The sequence below is a fragment of the Somniosus microcephalus genome, chromosome 24, assembly GCF_052327205.1.
Source record: "Somniosus microcephalus isolate GS21.2 chromosome 24, FLI_Smic_1.0, whole genome shotgun sequence".
NCBI classification, from domain to species: Eukaryota; Metazoa; Chordata; class Chondrichthyes; order Squaliformes; family Somniosidae; genus Somniosus; species Somniosus microcephalus.
The window spans coordinates 37,384,822-37,404,257 of NC_141010.1; positions in this window are offsets into that span (position 1 = coordinate 37,384,822).

Consider the following 19,436-nt stretch of genomic DNA (forward strand, 5'->3'; position numbering starts at 1 on the left):
TCCCAGGCTTCATTTAAATAATCCAGATCAGTTTCCCGCCCAAAACCAGCAGGAATTACATCACAGCCGGTGGACGGAAGCCGAAATCGGGCTGGGAGTTCGAGGACACAGGGAACTAAAGGGATTGGTCCCCGGCATAAAGTTAGCACTGGGCAGGGACTTTGGCAGCTGATGCTGGCTCTGGTACAAGAGGCAAAGCTGGAGCTGGAGAAACCCAAGGACTCCTTGCAAGGCCCAGAGAAGCGCACCTGCTCATGGAGAGTTTTCCCCTAAATCCCCATTGACTTCAAGTTTTACTAGGGCTCCTTGGTGCCTCGGTGTCAAAGGCAGTCACTCTCACCTCATCTCTGGAATTCAGCTCTCGTGTCCATGTTTGGACCAAGGCTGTAATGAGGTCTGGAGCTGAGTGGTCCTGGCGGAACCCAAACTGGCACAAACAAAGATAGTTGTGGTCGTTGCAGGCCAATTATTTCAGCCCCAAGACATTGCTCCTCAGGACAGTCTCTTAGCTGCGTTATCAAGTCAGAAGTGGGGCTGTTAACTGATGATTGCACAGTGTTAAGTTCCATTCACAATTCCTCAGATAATGAAGCAGTTCATGTTTGCATGCAGCAAGACCTAGACAACATCTAGGCTTGTGCTGATAAGTGGCATGTAACATTTGCGCCACATGTGCCAGGCAGTGACCAGCCCCAACAGGAGAAAGAGTAACCAGCTGCCCTTGACATTCAATGGCATCAACATCCTGGGGCTCAGCATTGACCAGAAACATAACTGGACCAGCCACATAAATGCTGTGGCTACAAGAGCAGGTCGGAGGCTGGGTAATCTGCGGCGAGTGGCTCACCTGCTGACTTCCCAAAGCTTCTCCAACACCTACAAGGCACATGTCAGGAGTGTGTTGGAATACTCTCCACTTGCTTCAATGGGTGCAGCTGCAATTACATTCAAGAAGCTCAACACCATCCAGGACAAAATAATCTGCTTGATCAGCACCCCATCAACCAGGTTAAATATCCATTTCCTCCATCACCAATGTACCGTGGCTGCAGTGCTGACTATCAGCAACTCACCAAAGCTTCTTCGGCAGCACCTCACAAATCCATGACCTCCACTACCTAGAAATACAAGGGCAGCAGGTGCATCTCCAAGTTTCTCTCACCACCCTGACTTGGACGTATATTGACGTTCTTTCATTGTCACTGGGTCAAAATCCTGGAACTCCCTACCTAATAGCATTGTAGAAATACCTTCACCACATAGACTGCAACGGTTCAAGAAGAAAGCCCATCACCACCACCTTCTCGAGGGCAACTAAGGAGGGTCTGCCTTGCCAGCGACGCCCATATCCCAAGAATAAATTATAAAACATTTTAAATGTCACAATACATCACTATTCCTGGCTGCTTTACTCCAGTTAACTACCCCTATAATCCTGCTATCTACTATTACCAGATACAGACCCTTTCATCGTGGTTTGAGACTTGCACAGTTCCCTTCCTGTTTGTGGTTAAATAGCAACAGAAATCTGACCAAATTCAACCATGAAAAATGTAGCTGTAAAATGAAGTTAAATAACATTGCAGGGTATAACATATTTAGAAAAGATAGGGAGGGGAAAAGGTGAGGTGGAGTAGCTGTACTTATTAGGGATAACATAATGGCAGTAGAAAAAAGTGATGCAGATATCAACGAGACAAAAATAGAATCCATATGGATACAGATAAAAGATAATAAAGGATCAATCACACTGATAGGCATGGGGGATTTCAACTACCCTGATATTAATTGGACAGACGGGGTAGGTAAAGGGGATAAGGGAATGGAGTTCCTACAATGTATACAGGACTCCTTTCTAAACCAATATGTAAAAAGCCCAGCAAGGGAGGGTTCGCTATTGGATCTAGTAATGGGGAATGAACCACAGCAAATAAGAGAAGTAAAGGTAGGGGAACATATAGGCAGTAGTGACCATAGTATAATACGCTTTAAGATGATAATTGAGAAGGACATAAGTATGACGAAAACCAGGTTAATAGATTGGAGAAAAGTTGATTTTATGGGGCTGAGAATAGACCTTGGGAAAACAATATTGGCAAACAATGATATACAACAGCAATGGGAAATATTTAAAACGGTGTTCAACAGAGTGCAGGAAAAATATATTCCGCTAAAAGGAAAGAACAAACTAAACAATAATGAGACTCCATGGATGAATAAAGCCATACAAAAAGATTAGGAGAGAAGCCAAAAAAACAATTCGGGAGGCAAAGAGGAACTATGAAATTAAATTATCAAGGAGCATAAAACAAAATAGTAATATATTTTATAGGCACATCAATAAAAAAGGAAGGTTGGGATGGGAATAGGGTCATTAAGGGATAGTCAGGATAATACCACAGTTAACAATAGAGAGATGGCAGGAATATTAAATAATTATTTTGCTTCAGTATTTACCAGGGAGATAGAACAGGTGGACATGACATTGGATGATGAGATTAGTAATGAGATAAACGCATCTAAAATGAAAAAAGGCAATATATTAAATAAATTAATCAAACTCAAAGAGGATAAAACCCCTGGTTCCTCGTTGCCTCCCGAATTGTTTTTTGACTTCTCTCCTAATCTTTTTGTATTCTCTCTTATCATTCACTCCCCTGCTGTCTATGTACTTAATGTATGCCTCCACGCATTTTAAAAGAATCTAGAGAAGAAAAAGCAAAGGCATTACTACACATATTTAATAATTCGTTAGAAAAAGGTGAAGTGCCAGAGGACTGGCGGATATCTAACGTAATACAGATATTTAAGAAGGGGGATAGAACATGTCCAGGGAATTATAGACCAGTCAGCTTAACATCAGTGGTAGGAAAATAAAAGGAATCTCTACTAAAGGAGAAAATAGAAGTACATCTAGAAACCAAAAATATAATAATGAATCGTCAACATGGATTTCAAAAGGGAAAGTCTTGCTTAACCAACCTTATTGAATTTTTTGAAGAGGTAACAGAGAGAGTAGACAATGGTAATGCAGTGGATGTAATTTATCTGGATTTTCAAAAGGCCTTCGATAAGGTACCCCATAATAGACTGATGAACAAGGTCAGAGAATGCGGAGTCAGGGGCCAAGTAACAGAATGGATTGCTGGCTAGCTTCAGGACAGAAATCAGAGAGTGGGAGTAAAGGGTAGCTATTCACAGTGGCAGAAGGTGGGTAGTGGTATTCCACAAGGATCAGTGCTGGGACCACTGTTGTTCACAATTTACATTAACGATTTAGACTTAGGAATCAAAAACACAATTTCTAAATTGCAGATGACACTAAGTTGGGGGGGGGGGGCAGTCAATACTGAGGAGGACTGCAACAAATTACAAGTGGACATTAATAAACTTGCAGAATGGGCATATAATTGGCAAATGAAGTTCAACACAGATAAATGTGAGGTATTACATTTTGGTAGGAAGAATAGGGAGGTCACTTATCACTTGGAGGGTGCGAGTCTAGGTGGGGTAGAGGAACAAAGGGATCTAGGAGTACAAATACGCAAATCACTAAACGTTGTGACACAGGTTAGCAAGGCCATAAAAAAAGCAAACCAAGCACTAGGGTTTATTTCTAGAGGGATAGAATTGAAAAGTAGGGATGTTATGCTAAACCTGTATTGAACCTTGGTTAGACCACACTTAGAGTACTGCGTACAATTCTGGTCGCCATATTATAAAAAGGATATAGAGGCATTGGAGAGGGTGCAGAGAAGATTTACAAGGATGATACCAGAAATGAAAGTGTATACATATCAGGAAAGGATGAACAGGCTGGGTCTCTTTTCTCTTGAAAAAAGAAGGCTGAGGGGTGACCTAATAGAGGTCTTTAAAATTATGGAAAATTTTGATAGAGTGGATACAGAGAGAATGTTTCCACTTGTGGGGAAGAGCATAACTAGAGGCCATCAATATAAGACAGTCACCAAGAAATCCAATATCGAATTCAGAAGAAACTTCTTTAGCCAAAGAGTGGTGAGAATGTGGAACTCGCTATCACAGGGAGTGGTTGAAGCGACTAGTATAGATGCATTTAAGGGGAGGCTAGACAAGCATATGAGGGAAAAGGGAATAGAGGGTTATGCTGATAGATTTAGATAAAGAAACACAGGCATGGACTGGTTGTGCCGAATGGCCTGTTTCTGTGCCATATATCCTATATAATCCTATGTAACCAAATGAATCTAAGATGCAGTTCTCTGGATCAGGGTGACCTCATCATTGTATTTACTTCAATCCTCATGCAGTTGCTCATTTCAAAGGCACTTTGAGTTCTGTCCAATTATCATGTCTTTGCTTAACCATCTACATGATTTTGGCCTTATTCTGAAACACCTCCAAGTGCTCATGATTGTGCTCCCCCAATCCTTCAATCCTCCCTTCGCTGGACCACAGTTAATCAAAACAAAAAGGTGGTAAGCTGTTTCATATCACTTAAGGTCAATATCTGATTACCCTATTTATCAGGCAGTTGTGATCCTGCACGAGCATCTGATAGATGCAAAATTTGAGGTTATGGTGCAATGTTCCCCATTCCCCTCTCCCCTCCTCTCGGGAAGGTGCTGATTCATTGCTGATTCAGTGTCAGCTGCCCTGTGGCACTTTGCCCAAGTAGACATTCTTCACGTGTGAGGTCAACAGTGAGTCAATTCTCATCCAATGCCCGCACATGCGTACATACCACGAGGGTCACTAGAAAACTAGTCGGTCTCCCGGCCGGTTAGTTCAGTGGTGTTCAGTCCAATTGTAGGAATGTCGCTGCCCCACCCTCCCTGCTTGAGAATAGGCAACTAAGCACAGATGGCAGATCGGATTTACGTGGATTTCATTTTCAGAATGTCATAGAGGTGCTATTTTATTGTTTAAAGAACAAGATGTGAGGAGGAAGTTGAAATGAGAGGTTGGCATAATTGATGCCATTTGATGGTGCTCATACTTTATGCTGGAAATGTTGATGCTCAGGGCTTGCTCGAAGCCAGACATCTTGTGCACAAAGTTCCTACATAGTGATGAGTGGCATAAATTAAAATGAAGTGAGCAATTCATGTGGCTAACTGTCTCTCCACATTTTCCATATGGATGAGATAAGTAACATCAACCACTTTGGAGCGTTAACCAATTACTTTGAACAAACAGCACCCATTCATTTCAATACCAGAGGAACTTTCCATAATAATATATACAATCTGTTGAACACTGCCCTGATCTGCTACTAACGCTCCATGACTTCACCATCCAGTGTTGTGGATATGGTTATTCTGAACCACTGTTCAATAATGTTGCCTTTGATGTTCATTCCCTTGGTTGTCATAGTAGTACATTATAACATCGGCACCATCTTCAAAGCCTAAAGCTAAACAAAATTTCATTATAGAAGAAAATGTAAAAGAAAATCCTGAACTGCCTGAAGCAGGAACTGTCTTAACCTTGAGTGTAATTACATCAAAAGTTCTGAATGCATTGATCTCAGTTCAAGAGACAGCATTGATACCCTCTCACGAGGAAAATAGCTGCAGTCACTCACAAATGGTGAGATTGAAGTTATTAAATTAGCCCTCGCAAGAATGACATAGCTAGGCTACCACCCTGAGCTGGTGATCCCTAATAAATGGTTAGAAAAACGTCAACAAAAAATGTTAGAAGAAAGATTTGTAGAATTACTATTTGGACGGTATTTTATCTCTCAACCAACATCATTAAAAAAAATTTTAACTGATCATTATCATATTGCTGTTTTTGGGACCTTGTTAAATTAACTACCGCTTTTCCTACATTACAACAATGGTTACACTTCAAAAGCACTTCATTAGTTATAAAGAGCTTTCGAACATCCTGAGATCATGAAAAGCGCTATATAAATGCAAGCTCTTTCTTTCATCATGCTGGTGATAGCCTGATGAATGCACTAAATTAGCAACATTGCTGAATTTCCCAACCCAGTTTCATGAGCTGCATATGGTGTTAATAAAAGCCACTGGAACTGGATCTTAAAGGGGCCACTCTCTTCATATTTGGCAAACCCTTTTTTCACTTGTTGCAAAAAAAAACCAATGGGATGGTTCAAATTGAAATGTGTCATTGTGTCACTTGCTTGTGGCAGGGTAGACTTTTAGGAATGAACACTCCTGGCTCAGAGCTTTGCCCAATCACAGGGCATCAGAGGTCAGTGTGCTCCACATGATATTCCATCCGTTATAATTAATAGATGGAACATTGTGCGGGGCATGATGACCTCAGTGCAAGAATTCCCAATACGCATTCCTATTGCACAAAGCCATTTTGGCTATTTAGGATTGCGATGAGGAGAAATTTCTTCACTCAAAGGGGTGTGAATCTTTGGAATTCTCTACCCCAGATGGCTGTGGATGCGTATATTCAAGACAGAGATCGATAGATTTTTGAATACTAAAGGAATCAAAGGATATTGGGATAGTGTGCGAAGGTGGAGTTGAGGTAGAAGATCAGCCATGATCTTATTGAATGGTGGAGCGGGCTCGAGGGGCCGAATGGCCTACTCCTGCTCCTAGTTCTTATGTTGTTATGAAGTTGAGCACTAGGAGAGCTCAGTTTCAAAACCTACTCTTTGGCATCATGATAAAAATGGTGTAAATCTCATAACTCTTAACTCTTTTAAAAACAAAATAAAAGGCTGCCAGACACTATTTTGTGGTGACTGCGTCTTTTTAAATATGGGCAATATGTACTTGGTTACTCCATCTGAGATATGAGACAAGGAACAAAAGGTGAAAAGGGTCAATTAAACATAATCCGACGAAAGGTCACTGATTTGAAACGTTAACTCTGTTTCTTTCTCCACAGATGCTGCCTGACCTGCTGAGTATGTCCAGCATTTACTGTTTTTATTAAACATAATCATGTGCGTGTGTTGAATATGGGCATTCCATCTAGGTTTGGAGAAAATAATCTCCATATATTTTAATTTTTAGTGGTACGATCACACTTTCTGCTCGAGTCTTGATACAACCCTTGCATGGCCAGATGTATTTGCGGGGAATGGGGAAAATACATATTTTATATAGGGGTTTGTAAAACCACAACTGGAGGGAACTGGCAGCGCCCAGTAACTTGCCACAGCTTTCCTTGAAGGGCACAGGAAGTGGCCTTCCTTTGGAAGTCAAGCTGCCCTCTTTCTTTGGAACATAATAGAACAGGCCCTTCAGCTGTGAATCTGGCAGAAACATGGTGTTACTAGAACTATCAGAGTACATGAAGGAGCTGCTAGATTCTTGTGATTGAGGAATCCCATCTGTTCTGAGCCTGTTTGTAGTCTTCGCTGCGACTGGAAGGAGTTACAGCACATTCTTAAAGTGGCTATTGCTTTAGATTTGTTATTTACAACATGGTGAATATGAGCACATTTGTTTGACTTAATGTAAGGTTTTTACATAATTACTCAATCTATGTGTAATTTATAATGTGCCTAAGACACTTGTCCAGTTGCCATTCCACCTCAGCACTCCCTCTCCCACTTGATATACCTTCATACAAAATATCACTGCTCCTTCTTGTTTTTACTCTCTCAATAAAAAAGATACTGGGGGCGGGGGGCGGGTGGTGTGAGTGGGGTTACCAGTCCCAACCCTGCTCCTGCTCTAAAACTAGTCTATTCCCACTATAGGTAACAGACCAGTTTCAAAGCATTAGGGAAGTTAACATAGAAACATAGAAGATAGGAGCAGGAGTAGGCCATTCGGCCCCTCGAGCCTGCTCCGCCATTCAATGAGATCATGGCTGATCATCCAAACTCAGTACCCTGCCCCTGCTTTCTCCCCATATCCCTTGATCCCTTTAGCCTTAAGAAATATATCTAACTCCTTCTTGAATATAATGAATTGGTCTCAACTGACTTCTGTGGTAGAGAATTCCACAGGTTCACCACTCTCTGGGTGAAAAAATTTCTCCTTATCTCTATCCTAAATGGCTTACCCCTTATCCTTAGACTATGACCCCTGGTTCTGGACTCCCCCAGCATCGGGAACATCCTTCCTGTATCTAGTCTGTCTAGTCCTGTTAGAATTTTATAAGTTGAGCTGAATCTCTTACTGCAGCTGTATTTTACAAGGAGACACATCAGGCAGGAGGGAAGTCCCAAAGACACGTTTGGCTATTGGGAGTTGAAAGTTACATTGGCCAGATAGGGGGAACTTGGGGCAATTAAGGTGGGTGAAAGGACTTTAAAGCTTGAGGGTCATGAAGCTCAGTAGGGCCTGTGGTGGACAAGACCACCAGATGCAAGAATGATGGCCACATTTTCATAAAATCTTCACTCCTAATTAAAAGGGTTGGTGGAGTAAAGGCATAGAATGGGCTTGAAGGCCAACTAGTTTTTTTATTGTTCCTGTGTCTTGATTTGTAAACAAGCCATCCACATGACAGTTAGCAATTTCCTCACAGCACATCAAATGAATTTTCCACATATTTCCACTTTGAAGCTGCCAGCCTATTCAGTTTATTCCATGCTGCTATAAAGCAGTGACCTCAACTACAGAAAATCCACTTTTTCATCTTTACTCAGCTCCTATTTCGAGAAGGTTCCCCTTAAAATACTTTTTCTGATGAATACAGGTCTGTTTTCCAGGAACATCACTGCGCACTTCCATCCCATTCAAGTGGCAGTTTGGCTCAGTTGGTAGCACTCATGCCTCTGAGGCTGTGGGTTCCAGCCCCATTCCAGGACATCAGCATATAATCTACAACACCAACAACAACAACAACTTGTATTTATATAGCGCTTTTAACGTAGTAAAACGTCCCAAGGCGTTTCACAGGAGTATTAAAAGAAAATAAAAATCTAGGCTGAGGTATTGCTGCATTTCTGAAGGTACCATCGTTTGGATGATTTGTTTAAATTGTAGTCCTATCTGTGGGTTCAGGTGGACTATTCAATATTGAAAGCAGAGGAGGTAGTTCTGATGTCCTGGACAACATTCTCCTCTCACTATTCAAAGAACACAGGAATATACAGGGTCGGAAAAGACCACTGCGATTCATCTGGCCAGTCCCAATGGCTAGGAAATCTATGCCACAATACCGCTCAATCAAGTTTTTTTTCAGGTACTCATCCAACTCAGCCCCTTTTGATAGTCCTTTGATAATCCATCCCATGTGTTCATCACTCAACAACAACAACTTGCATTTATCTAGCGTCTTTACCATAGTAAAATGGCCCAAGGCGCTTCACAGGAGTGTTATCAAACAAAATTTGACACCGAACCACATAAGACGATATTAGGACAGATTGGTCAAAGAGGTAGGTTTTAAGCAGCGTTTTAAAGGAGGAAAGAGAGGTAGAGAGGCAGAGAGATTTAGGGAGGGAATTCCAGCGCTTAGGGTCTCAGCAGCTGAATGCACGGCCACCAATGATGGAGCAATTAAAATCAGGGATGCACAAGATGCCAGAATTGGCGGAGCACAGATATCTCGGAGGGCTGTAGGAGGTTACAGAGATAGGGAGGGACGAGTCCATGGAGGGATTTAAAAACAGGGACGAGAATTTTAAAATTGAGGTGTTGCTGGACCAGGAGCCAATGTAGGTCAGCGAGCACTGAGGTGATGGGTGAACGGGACTTGGTGCATGTTAGGATACGGGCAGCAGAGTTTTGGATGAGTGTAAGTTTATGGAGGGTGTAAAATTGGAGGCTGGCCAGGAGAGCATTGGAATAGTCAAGCCTAGAGGTAACAAAGGCCTGGGGATGTTCAAGAGGCCAGAATTGGAAGAGCGCAGAGAGCTCGGAGGGCTGTAGGGATGCATAGAGTAGTGGGGATGGAATTTCCATGGGCGGTCTCCTGATTTTCCGCAAAAGCTTCGGCAGAGGATCTGTGGAAACCTCAGAGTAATGACGTAAATGCTGTTTGTACCATTTCTCCGGGGCTTCTGTGGATCTTCCACTATAATTACGGTGGATGATTGGGATAACCCTGTGGAAATTCTACCTCATTAAGTCTAAATTGTTTTTTCACCCTCTTCCTTTTTAGTTTGGGGCTATTCCTTCTTGTTGTAGAAGAGCAGGGAGACCTCCTAGTGTCATGGCCAACATTCTTCCCTCAATCAACACCACCAAAAACAGATGAAATGGTCATGGTGCTCAATAAATGCAAGTCTATTTTCTTTCTCTCAAACACAGCAAGACCATCACAATGACATCTTGAACGATTCTTCAAAGATCATCTGTTGGCAAGTGTAGGGTTTTTTTTCCTGCTCTCTTGCCCGTTCTGGCCCCCTGCCAGGCTTCGTGCAAGAATTACCCTTGAGTGGTTTGACCCACCCCCCCCTACGGTTCTAGACCTTGGACTTAGATGCAGAGAACAGTAATGCAGAGAAGAGGACTCAATAGACCAGGCTGAATAGCACGAAATGGATGCTTTTATTTTTGAACAGTTGGAAGCATTACAAAATACATGTCATAGGCACAGATTAAAGTAACTACAATCATGCACAAATTTATGAACTTGACTATGGAAATGGGGAACACACGGCACATCGAAAAAGGGGAAACACATTACGATTTCCCTTAACTCCCTCCCCTATACCTAAACTAAGTTTCGACCTGGGGAACTTGGGATCATGCTCACCACTCTCGAAATTGCGAAAAGGGGTTCGCAGCCTTTTTGACACCGCTTCCCGTCGTCACGTGGATTGGAAGCTTCTGGCGCAGTCGATATTCTCTCCTCCCTGGAGGCGGTGGGGTAGACCCAGCCTCGATGAGCGCTCGTCAAGGTTGAGATCCACTAGGCCTGTCATGGATTTTTGTTCGTGGAGTAGACCTAGATGCAGGTTATGCACATGGGAGAATCTTGTGGCATCGATCGCCGGTTCTCCAGAGGGTTTCTTCTCCGTCGGCCTGGGTCGTCGATGATCTCCCGACCCCAGTACCCAGGCCACCCTTGTCGTCTTCTCGTCGTGGCCGAGCCTTGTTTGGCTGAACACCGGCCACGTTGTCCTTTTTCCGAAACCGTCCGTCTTTAAAAAGACGAAAACGTTTTCATCGATCTGCCGAAGTGGAAGAGGCGCCGATCCGGGCACCGTCCGCCCTTCGTTCGTTCCTCGTAGAAGAAAGTTCTTGAAGAAATGGAAGCCTGAAGTCGCCCAACAAGAAGCCGTAGCAGTGAAGAAGTAACCCAGATGGACTTTTAATCCATAGTTATACTCTTTTGGGACAGTCCTATCTCCCGCCAAATCATAGTCCCGTCTTTGTATCAATTTTGGCGGGCAGAGATCTCTGCAGGGGCGCTTTGTCTTGTAACGGAGCCGGTGATAACTTGAACTGGCCTTCCTGGCCGATAATGTCTGTTAATGTCCTTTGCATTGTTACCGCGGCTCGGTTCGCATATTGATCGGTCCGGACATTTTCCTTGATGGCTGCTAAACGGTTTTTCCTTTGTACAATAAATGGGTATAAGTGTTTTTACATTGTCCGCCCATATCTTGATGGGCCCCATCCTGTACTTATAACCCATTGAATATGTATGCTGTTGCTCTGAGTTTCGGTTCCCAGATACTGGCTTTCGCGGGTTTACTGTCTTCAATCCACAAGCCTGTCTAGCTTGCAGTAACAGAAATAAACTGGTTCAGAAACTGATCACGGGGCCTGGCGGCCATTTTGTCTGCCCTTTTATCAAAGGTTTTTCTGTGCAAGCTTACTTTGGTCAATAAACAGTCTTATTTTATCCAGTTTTCTTGCTTGATTTTTGCTGAAAATTTTCGAATCTTACAGGCCCCCCTGTGATACTGATAGCTTGCTTAAAGTATCAATCCTTGATGAGCAAATTTTCCCTGATTCCCCACATCCAAACATTCCTGGCACTTAACTATCTATGCCCCTCACGACACATGCAGTTCCCATTTCCGGAGAAAATGAAAATTACCTCATGCACATTTGGAATCATAGACAGCAAATCTTAAACTATAACACCTTCACCTGTCAGATGGGCAGGGGTTGATACCCTTTTGCGCCATCTGCATACACCTTTTATTAATCAAAACTTAATAACGACTAATAACATAACAATACTTAATTCCTTATAACCCAAACCAAATGCAAAAGAAAACACGGATGTTCAAAAGAGAAACAAAAACCAAAAAAAAAAAATCTTAAAATGGATGGACTCTTAATCTTCTACTAGCAGCTTAAAGTGGGGTGTCTTCTACCCCCATTCGCACATAGCGTTCTTTCCATTCGCCCGCGTTCTCGTGCCTCTGGAGGCGTTTGCCTCTCTTACAATGCACGAAGAGCAAAAATATCACAATTAAAACCTGACATCCTACTAGGGTATGGGATGCTATTCTAATCCAGGCTGGGATTTCTATGTTGGTGAACAAGTCCCACCATGGTGGGATGGTTATGTCCAATATGTCTTTTCCTATCTCTAAAGTCTTCTGCTCCAGTGTGTAGAAATGTTTCTGCGAAATTATAACGGCTTTTAAAATCTTGGTGAGGTGTTCGGGAAGAGGGGGAATGACATAACCAAAATGTGCGACAAATCGTTGTAAGTCTGTGAAATTCTCTTTGATAGCGATGTGTACGGTGGAGGGCGCAGGAATGGGAACAATTCGTTGTTGTGCCACTTGAACCTCGGCCCTGGGTTTGAAACAGAAACTGCTATCACCGACCGAACACCACTCGTGTTGTCCATATCGGTACTGAGGCGCTGCAGTGGTGACGCAGTATGTCCCACCCCCGATATATGCTACCTGTGGGGGCACATGGTCCTCTGCCATTGCCTCCATGGTGCAATTCACCGGCTTCGCGCTAGCGGTTCTGAACCCGCACTGTGGTTTCAAAAATGCATTCAAGTGCTGGGGACACAGGATGATGTGTGCTCCCCGGCTCCGACATCCCGAGAGGTCGGTGCCTGCCATCGTACGCTCCCATCTGATGACGTAAGGCGGGACCACTGCGTAACGAATGTGTGCGCCCCCCTGAATGACTCCAATGTTCTCTACTCTGTATACCGGGGCGGGCTTTGCTGCGGGACCCAACACCGGCATTCTTACTACTATTCCCATAATAGTGTGATTCGAATGTCCGCAGTCCACTGGAACTGGGTATGCTTCTGCGGCTAGCCTGAGCTGGCACGGGCTTAATGCATTCTCAAAAGGGTGGAGCGCTTGCAAGTGCTTGTTGCTGATCCAGGACGGGACCAAACCCTGTTTTAAATCCTCAAGATTACTGCGGCCCTCGCCCAATAACCACGCCCCGTACAGCACACAGGCCTCGTTTTGCGCAGCTTGATCGGACGCATTCCGATCCTCCTTAATGAGTGCATTTACCGTTCTCGCGTGTTTCTCCAGCTCAGCAATTATGTCCTTAAAGTGTAGTGTCATGGCCTGGTCCTCATGCAACTCAGAACCCACTACCTTGTTTTCGTCTGCCAATATGTTCCTTAACTGGGCTTTTAAACCGTTGATCTGTGTCTGCAGCTCCACGTTATCTAGAGCGTTGACAACAGATGTCCCGGTATTAAAAGCAGTGAATATGTCATTTACAGTACCCCTTCTTTGCCTCCCGACTCGATCCAAAACTTCTGGCGGTGTGGTGTATAATTTGTCTCTGTCGATGTCGGCAAAGTCAAATTCGTAAAATTGTCTAAACATACGGGTTAACAGGACCTGGTATAATTGTTCCGTTTCTTTGGGACACCACTCCGGCAATCTTACCTCAGTGAGATTTAAAATCACTGAGGCCACCGCGTAGTGTACCCCTTGGTACAGCACCTGACCGGTGGGTACCAATACTAAACCGTTCCCGGGTCCCTTGGTGGTGGTTGGGCACCCTCCTTTCTGGGCTAGTGCTACCGGAAGTGTGGGCAGGGGCTTGCGTGGGCGGGTGATGAGTTCAGTGGCGTTCACCGGAATAGGGGAGTATGGGGCTCCGCACGCTCGAGTGCTAACATCCCATCTCATCCCCTTCCCTTCATCCTGCCACTGCCTCTGGAAGAAGATGGACACGCCCTTGGGGCAGACGTGTCTCGAACCCTACATACAGACATATATTCCCTCATCTGGTTCCCACCATTTGTCCCAACACACACGTAATTGTCCGTGAGTTCCCGTAATAGTCCGATGGGTGTTATTACCCAGTCGCTCCCACTCGACCGTAGAGTTTCTCATGTCCTTTCCCAGCTTTCGTAACCACCACCATCGCCTTGGTGGTACGTTCCCATTGCACACCAGACAAATCCTCTTTCCCACGGTAACGCTGACTCTGGGCGCTAGGATCCTCACTCGAGGGCACGTTAATGAAGTCTCTTGGTAGGCAAAACCGAAATTGCTGGAATATTCCGTAGAATTCGTTCCCAGCCAACCTGGCCATCTCCCTTGGTGGAAGTAGGTGGCGGTTTCCTCTACCTCTCGCTCCCCCGTCCCATCCGTTGCGATGGGGGCCGTGTCCCCGGAGCACCCGAAAATGATGACGTCCTTGGTGCGGCCTCGGTAGGCCCACCCGCACCCGATCGCCATGAACGCGACGACAATCCTTTCCATCGTATCCCAGGTTTCTGTAACCAACAAAACGATGTAGCCGGGCTCCCGATAGGTGCTGGCCTAAATTAATTGGACGCGCGGGTTCCTGGACCCCGCTCCCTAACAAACACACATACCGGGCAGACCTCAAAATTGTACTCTTAACACCATATACTTTACATTCCTTAAACTATGACCATAATTACCTAACTTAACTTATGTACAGCGCCGCCCTCCGTGGGGCAGCTTTCCGAATCCCTGTGAGGTCTGTCGTGTGCCACACCCTGCGGTGGGGCTGCATTGATCTTTGGCTTTGATCCCCCGCAGCCTGTCGCTGCTGAACGGGGATCATGTCTTCCTGGGGCTGCTTTAAACCGTGGTTGGGAAGGATGGGGAGAATCTGGCCAAAATTTTCTGGGCTGGGGCGCTCGAGCCGACCTACGAGGGGCTGCTTTGGGTTGGGCTCCCGGGGCCGATGGACCGGGGGTTGGGACTGTTACCGTTACAGCCTGTGGTTCCTCCACAGCTGCCGGCTCCAGCTCCCCTCCCTCAGGCTCCGCCCCCCCGGGGTCGGGATCTGTGGCTTCTGACTCCACCTCACCTGTCCCTACAGGTAACGAGTCTCCGCCCCCACTCCCTACCTCCCCCAAGCTTGAGTCGAGGGCGGGACTGCCGTCCTCTGACTCTTTCTCCTCCGTGATTGGGTCTAAAGCGAGGTTGAGCTGTTCGGGCTCTCCCCTGCCTAAATCCCATTCAAAAGATGAGACCTCCCACTCCAATGGGATGGCCTCTCCCTTCACGCAGGCTACTGCTCCAGCCTGTGTGGTCTGTGACTCTGTTACAGGCTGAGGATCTTTGTTCTCAGACCTGGTCCCCTTTGGTGGCCCTTGTGTACCCGGTTTAAACAGTTTACACTGGTTGATGTGAAACCATTTGGTACGTCGGGGCGTCTTCACTGCATAAACCATGGGGCTGGCCTTGTCTACAATGCTGTATGGCCCCATGTACAGTGGTTCAAAACTCCCTACCCTGGCGTAGTTTCGGACCATGACCTGGTCTCCGACTACCCACTCTTGTTGTTTCCGAGGTTCCAACAACAGTTTATTTCCCTGGTGCTGTCTTCCCATGTTCCGAGCCGCCTGTCCATAAATCTGTCTCAGGCGCTCCAAGAGGGTTTGGGCGAATTTGTCCCGTTTCACCTCTCGGAGCTGGCCCTCAGTGAGCACCGGGGCTAGCACATGGGTGGGTGTTCGCATGATCCTTCCAGTCATTAACTCGTGCGGGGAATACCCCGTGCTTTTGGACTGGCTGGCTCGGATCCCCATGAGGACTAAAGGCAGGACCTCCGCCCATTTCTGGGGCGAGCCCATTGTCTCTTTCCTCAGCTTTTCCTTGAGGGTCCGATTCATGCGCTCAACAATCCCGGATGACTGGGGATTGTATGCTACGTGCCACTTTCCCTCAATGCCCAAAAGCATGAGGGCGTTCTGCATTACTTGACCAGTGAACTGACTCCCTTGGTCGGACTCTACAAAACGGGGGAGTCCCCACCGTGAGAACACTTCCCGAATTAAGATCTTAGCAGTACCCAGTGCCGTAGCTGTTCTGCACGGGAAGGCTTCTACCCATTTGGTGAACACATCTACCAGGACAAGGCAGTACTTATAGCCTCCCTGGGCAGCGGGCAGGGGCCCTATGTAGTCGACCTGAATCGACTGCCATGGTCCCTCTACCCTCCTGATGTGCCCCATGGGCACCTTCCTTTTGTGGGGGTCTGGGTTGTTAGCAGCACACACAAGACAGCTTGCGCAGAACTCGCGGACATCGTCCCGAAGTCCCGGCCACCATCCCGCCTGCTCCACCCGTTGCCAGGTGACCTCAGGTCCGGGGTGTCCCGCTCCTGGACCCTCGTGGGCCAATTGCAGGAATTCCCTTCGGTGCTGCTGCGGCACAACCCACTGCTCCTCTCGGAACAGCATACCTTCTTTGACTGTGAGGGCTGCCGTACTGTACGGAACTTCTACCTGTTTGCCCTCTGTGATGGCTTTTAGGACTGCTTTTAGGGCGGGATCCAGGGTTTGGACGGTCTTTAGGTCTGGGGGCGGTGTCACCCCTGTGTTCCCGGGAATTCCCTCCCTGCCTTGGATCGTCGCCACGGGTCCGGGTTCGTATGGGTCCCAGAGAATGCCGTTGCGGGCACCCTCCCTGGCTAGCGCATCCGCCTGCTGGTTGCCCTGACTGCGGGGTTCTGTAGTGGAGTGAGCCTTCACCTTATGGATGAACACCTCTCCTTTCTCCCCCACAGCTGCTAGGATCTTCTCCAGCAAGGGCTTAACTGTTAAAGGCCTCCCGTCCGCGGAGGTGTACCCGCGTCGGGACCAGATGGCGAGGTACTCTGTACACGAATTGCACGTGAACATGCTGTCTGAGCAAATCGTGTATGGGGTTGGGAAAATCTCGGGGTGGGTGACCACTTACGCCACCGCGGACAGTTCAGCCTGCTGCGCGCTCATAGTGCTGGGGAGCTTAATTGCCAGGGCAATGTTTGCCGCAGGGTCATAAACTCCATACCCTGTGAGTCGCTTGCCGTCAGCTACAGTGCTAGAACCGTCTACGTAGATCTCGCGGCCTGTGGGATGTATCCCGGCCCGTAAACCTATGTTAACTTCCCATACCCCTTCTACGGAACATTGATGGGCTGTCCCGGGATATGCCATATTGGCTGCGAGCCTTGGCGCGCAGAGGCCTTTAACTTTGAGATCCATCTGGGAAAGGAGGAGGGTCCAGCGCGCAATCCGAGTGCTGCTTACGGTCCCATCCTTAATCCTCCCGTCCAGAAGCATCTTCGTGGGGGTGTGATGGGTGAGGAGCGTAATGGGAGAGGTCCCTGTGAAGATCACTGATCTGTTCACAGCCCAATGCGTGGCCAGGAGATGCCGTTCGCAATTGGGGAAACTCCTCTCCACATCCGTGAGCACCCTGGAGGAATAAACTACTGGTCTTAGCTTGCCGTGCCGCTCTTGGAGCAGCACTGCGCTCAGGCTGTCCCCACTAGCGGCTACCTCCAGAAAGAACTCCTCTCCCCCATCTATGGCCCCTAGGGCTGGCGCGGTCTGCAGATCTCTTTTCAACTTCTCGAATGCTGCCTGGCACCCCTCGTCCCAAGACCACTCGACTCCCTTGTGTAAGAGTCGAAGTAGCGGGGCCGCTGTGGCAGCATAGTCCTCGATGAAATCTCTGCAGTACCCGGTCAATCCCAAAAAGGACCTTACACCCGTTACTGTGTTGGGAATCGGCAGATCTTGTATAGATTCCCGTCTGGCCTTATCTATGGCTCTTTCCCCAGCGCGGATGGCCAGACCCAGGAATTTAACTTCCTGCTGGCCGATCTGGGCTTTCTTTGGGTTTACTTTGAAACCCTTCCTTTCTAACAGTTCCAACAATTCGGCTAACAGTGGGCCGTGCTGCTCCCTTGTATCTGTGAACAGGAGTAAGTCGTCCACATACTGCACTATCTGGTTGGGCTGGCTGAACTCTTTCAAACTCCCCGCCATGCACTGATGGAAAATGCTGGGGCTTTTGTGAAAACCCTGTGGTAAGCAGTTCCAAGTGTACTGTTGCCCTTTGAAAGTAAAGGCAAACTTGTACTGGTCCTCCCGCCGCAGCGGAATGGACCAAAAACCGTTCGAGATGTCCAGCACCGTGAATGTGGTCGCCGATGCTGGAATACTCCCTATTAAGTCTGCAACTGCTGCTACCGTGGGCGCGCAGGCTGGGATATTACTATTGAGGACTCTGTAGTCCACCGTGGCTCTCCACGAATTGTCCGGTTTCTTTACCGGCCATAATGGGGAGTTCACGTGGGTGGCTATCGTCCTCAACACGCCCTGCTGTACCAATGAAGATATTGCTGTCTCCATGTCGGGTTCTGCCTCCTTGGGGAAATTATACTGCTTTTGGGGTCGGATCATGGGGTCCCCGTCTACGCTGACTTCAAACCCAGTGACTCTCCCACAGTCGTGCTTGTGGGTGGCGAACGCGGTCAGATTTTCTGACACACGCGCCTGCAAGTCCGTTGGGACGTTTGTTACCATGAGCTCGAGATCGTAACCTCCTGACGGCTTCATAGTGCACAGGGCCCCCTTTTCTTCCTTCCCCGGGATTACGACTACCTTACCTAAACCGCCCTCGGCTCCCCAGAGACAGTGATTTCTCAGGTCCACGAGGATCCCGTGTTCCACCAAGAAATCAGCCCCGAGGATGCCTTTCCCCCCCCCCTCATTCCACTTCAATAGGATGCACGTCCATGTGGTGTGGAGCGCTCCCAACTGAATGGAGAGCGGGAGGGAGTACGCGCCAGCCTGTTCTCTACCTGTGAAACCCGCTACTAAATATGGAGCCTGGGCGGACAGAGGTGAGGCAAAAGGTTTGTCCGTGTGGATCACGGTACACGAAGCTCCCGTATCCAACAGGTAACTACCCCTTTGTTTCTCCACCTCCATCTCCACCACAGGTCTTCTCCAAGCGTCATAGCGGAGCGGACACAAGTAGACGGGCTGCGCGGGCATCAGTCATTTAGGTGTTTCGGCTGGGGTCTCGGGGGCGATAGGGCTGTTAGCAACCGCTACCTTCCCCTGCCAGGTCATCAGAGACCGCATAGTCTCCAAGACTGACTCGATCGCAGCGGGGTCCACAACCGCACCACCCCCTTTATTCGGGGCAGAGGCTACGGTTGGGTTCTGGACTGGTGTTGGGGCAGCGGCCTGCACTTGTGGTTGTGCTGGTGTTGGGTAAACTCTCGGGCCGTTGGCGATTCAGGCTTGGGCTTGATCTTGGGCTGCGGCGAACGCTCTCTCCCTCTTATCCTTCCAAGGATTCCTACAGTCCTTGCGCCAATGACCCTCCTTCCCAC